Below are 5,000 nucleotides of genomic sequence, written 5' to 3'. Positions count from 1 at the left end.
CGCATACACACATGCGTACACCAACAAAATAAAAGAGCGAAAAAGAATAAGAATAACTCAACGTCTGCCGTAAGGGTTAATCAATAACGCCAATAGTAGTTTATGATCGGAAAGAAATCGTTTTCAATTCAAAAGGCAAAAGACAGATCAATGGAAATCCAAACAAAACAGAATACAATTTCTTATGCTAATAACACTGATTACAAGCAAGGCAGACCATAATCCTAAGCAACACTACATCACACTCCTCCCTCTCCTTAAGACCCAAAATAGAATTAATAACGAGAAGACAACCTAAACGTGTCACGGCGCCCTATCCATGTAGGAGGACTTGTATGCAGGATAAACTTTCCTCACGTCTAAGCTCTCGATAAAAGTAGGTCAGGCTTGGATTGTTGATCTAAAAGAAGGTGTTTTGACGGACTACACAAAGCACGGTTGCAGTCTCCTCTGTAGTAATGTTTATTTTCATTATAAGTGTCAGGAATGCATATTCTGTCACAGCAATACGGCCTTAAGATTAAAGTTGGTGATTAAAGAGAATGCATTAAGGACAGTGACGCATCATGATAGCGTTTGTGATCATGTGAAGCCATTTGACAAGAGGGAAGAAAAAAAGAAAGAAGGAAAAAGGCACAAACACGAGGTAGTTTTCTCTCAGCTTTGGTACACGCATTATGTCAGCCTATCCTCCGTAAATTTAAGGAATACACAAACATACAGACAAATGAGTATATAAGTACACTGATAAATGATCGATAAAAAAAAAATGCATGAATAAATATATATATTAAGAGATAAATAAATGAAAAGATAATAAATTGATAAATATATGAAAAGATAGATAAATAAGTAAATGAAATAGAATAAATTACCTCGCTTTACCCGTACGGAATACCTGACAAGTACCTGCGCTCAACAAGACGTTGTCGTCACAGGATGATACCAAACAGTAAAGTAAAGGACATAACGATATATATATATATATATATATATATATATATATATATGTGTGTGTGTGTGTGTGTGTGTGTGTGTGTGTGTGTGTGTGTGTGTGTGTGTGTGTGTGTGTGTGTAAATTTTTTTTTTCTTTTTTACTCGCCAAGTGTATTTGTGGATTCACAAGGAGGTATGTGGAGCATTTTTCCTGAACATATTTGTGGAGGTTAGTGATGACATTCCGTTTTTAATTATGGTACTGTTACATACAGCACTTATTTATATTATTTCTACTAATATTGTGTTCTTATTTCATTATTATTTATTATCATCATTATTTCTATTTTGCTATCACCGTTTATGTTATTAGCATTATCATCATTATCCTTATTATTATCACAACCATTGTTATCATTATTGTTATTGTTATTATTATCATTATTATTATTATTATTATTATTATTATTATTATTATTATCAATACAATTATTATTATCATTATTATTATTATTGTTATTATTATTATTATCATTATTATCATTGTTATTGTTATTGTTATAATTATTATCATGATCATTATTATCATTGTTATTGTTATTGTTATTGTTATTATTATTATTATTATCATTATCATTATTTGTAACTATAAAACTATTAGTTTACTTGTTCGTTCGTGCGAAGTATACGGTAACTCTACGGAGAAGTCAGCTTGCATGTTGCTATGTGTTCAAGGGATATGCTGTCTGCAGAATGTGCCTCGTCGTATTTTTTAATGATAGACAGTATAGAATCAATAATTCCTTTAGTGTTAATCTGTTAGTAAATCTGTTCATATTAGTTTACCAGAATAGGTTTGAATGGCCTTCAGATTATATTGAACAAGCACATTCTGGTTCCAACATGGTAAAAACCGTCCATTTTGAATATTTTACGGTTAGATTCTAAATGCTTGATAAGTTCTTGCAATTGCTAAATATTTACTGTTATCATCACCGTCACTGTTATTATCATTACTATTACATCACTATCATTTTCTTCATCATCATCATCATGATTCGTTATTACCATTATGATTATGATTATCATTATCATTACTATTACCATTATCCTTATTAGTATCATAATCATTATCAATCTTTATCATTATCTTCATCATCAATATTACTGTTGTTCTTATAATTATTATCATTATTATCATTATCATTATCATTTTAATTATTATTATCATTATCATCATCATTATTATTATCACTGTCATTATTATTGTTGTTGTTATTATAAATATCATTATCTTTCTTTTAACTATTACTGTTTTTCTTCGTCATATCATCATTAACATTATCATCATTACTATTTCCCATTTTCTCCTTTACATCATTATTATCATAATACTGGGTGACAGACTAAATCCAAATAAAATGGCGTTCACACGTTCCTGAACTTGATGCAACCTCTGACGCAACACATGTCAAAGTAACAGCTATAACAGCGATTTTTAAAAACATTCTTAATATGGTGAGTCGGCACATCGGCGGACTTAGTGATATCCAGTAGGTGGAAGGTGTTAAGTTTGTTGTGAATATATAGAGAATGAAAAAAAAAAAATGGCTGACAAAGGCAAAATCATCTACACAACATGTGTATACATCAAAGACATTAGCATTTTGTCTAGCTTCGTCATGTACAGGAGATGGTGGGTACTTTAAGCAAAGGATATTAAATCTAAATTTGTCTGTCTCCCAGTCATCCTTGACCCGCTTGTCAATAATGGTATCCAGTGGGCTGTAATAGATATGGGATCACTAGCAGCACGCACAGAACCAATAAGTGTCAAGCAGTCTTTACAAGTTGCCCGCTGGATGTCTTTCGGACAATTACACAGGTCATCATCAAAGCCGCTAAAGGAAATAGGTGGTACCCAGTTAGTTAGCATTAGGCTAAGTATAACTTCATGAATATAACTGATTATTATATTATTAGGAGCATTACTTTATGCTGTTCAAAAAAAACATGGGGAAAGTTCCCTGAATCATAAACATTTATGGTATGAAAACGAAAACTGACGGAATCATTCCAGTGGTCACTGGTGTGTTCAATATCCAAGTGGACATATGGGGTACTTCTGTAAAGGAGTGGGATGATGCGGTAAAGTAGTTATATCCAACCTGTGAAACGCGCCCCCCTAGTGGACTATGGAGGTATGCTTGGGGCGCGAATGCTTGATAAAGAGAATAATTCTGTTAGAGAACTGTGAATTATGATGGGATTTGGGAAACTGTGCGGATAAACATCACCCTAGTCAAGGTAAATTTATATTTTTTTTCCTGTGATATACATTGGCATGTGCCGATTTACCGGCACGGTAAAACACAGGTTTAGAGGAGGAGGATGCAGAAAACCTGTCATTCAATGAGGAGGGGCGAGCAGACAAACAAAAATAATGTACATTCCTTCTGGTATACTTGCTAAAACATTCAAACCAATACAATATGAAATACAGAAGCTAAGGGAACTTAACATGCATTTAGGTTACTGGGAATAATACCACGATAACAGTCTTAATCTATATTGGTCACTGGAAATAAATATTGTGTTTGTGTTTATTTACTTAGTTGTATGTATACGGAGAAAGAGAGAGAGGAGGGGAGAGCGCGAGAGAGAGGTGTTGGTTTGTGTTAAATGCGTGTAGAGTGAGTGCAAGTAGAATTCACTCATCACAAGCACGTAGCAGTTGTTAGCAGATCATGCAATCCCTAATATTTATATAGTTATCTAAATATCTGTATCTGTCATATTCACTAGAAAAGACAAACTGTATAATTTTCACACTTTTCAACCACTGCTGAGGTCATTTCGAAAGTCAGTTGGTGGGCACTGGGAATTAAAGAATATCGAGTCGGAAAAGGTATGAATGGAATGAATATCTTCTCCGTGCAAGAGATGTATTTGGTCGGTTTCGATTACATCTTCCATGAAATACAAATATTTCTGAAGATATAACTGAAACCCGGTCAAATACATCTCTTGCACTGTGAAGATATCCATTTTCATTCATAATTTTCCTTAATTTGCTTCAAGGCAAAACTATCTCGTTATCTTGAAATAGGGCCTTTGTCTCAGCCGTAAAATACACGAGAAGAACATTTTGCTTATCATTTGACAGATATCTTGAAGTGGGTACTTGAACATCTGTCCTTTTCTTCTCTATATAAAAAGATACCCATTTGTGCAATACCAGGAAAATGAAAATGCCCATTTATTCAGTGGAGTGCCTCTTTTCTTTATACCCGTGTCTCTGTCCTTATAAAAAATTGCGCAAGTCACTGGAGAGAGTCCACGGACCCCAGCTAATTGGTGGTGAACGAATTTGATCTCACTTCTAATGATTTCGGATTCTGCTTAACGAATGGATTGTCCTCTGCATATGATTTCACGTTCCGTGTGGATGTTTCTAGTAGGAATGGCAATATTCCTGCCATGTCTGTATATATATGTTTGTGTATTTGTATGTGTGTATAAACATATATATACATATACATATAATATATATATATATAATATATATACATGTATACACATACATACATACATACACACACACACACACACACACACACACACACACACACACACACACACACACACACACACACACTCACACACATACATATATGCATATATACATACATACGTACATATGTGAGTGTGTGTACACACATTATGAATACTTAACATCCTGGTATGATTTTTAGTTTGAAGGAAAAGTTTGTAGAAGCTTCCATTGCTCTTCCTGAGGAAATTGGAAGTATTGTTTTAGGTTCCTCATCTTGTATCTATCGTGAGTGAGCTCCAGGTTCACATGGAGTCTGAATCTCACATACCAGGATAATTCCAATGATCACAGGTATTTTCTGGTCTTAGAGCTTGTAATATATCAACAGATTAAGATACACAGCCTGATCTTTGATATTTTTGAGGTTGTAAGTTTACGTCATAGCGCTTCAGAATGATTTTTAAGGATTGTTTTCTCATTGAAAACATACATCACATGTCTCGGACAC

The sequence above is a fragment of the Penaeus chinensis genome, chromosome 9 (genome assembly GCF_019202785.1).
Source record: "Penaeus chinensis breed Huanghai No. 1 chromosome 9, ASM1920278v2, whole genome shotgun sequence".
Taxonomy (NCBI): domain Eukaryota; kingdom Metazoa; phylum Arthropoda; class Malacostraca; order Decapoda; family Penaeidae; genus Penaeus; species Penaeus chinensis.
The sequence above is the reverse complement of the archived record's forward strand: the minus strand, read 5'-3'. Positions refer to the sequence as shown.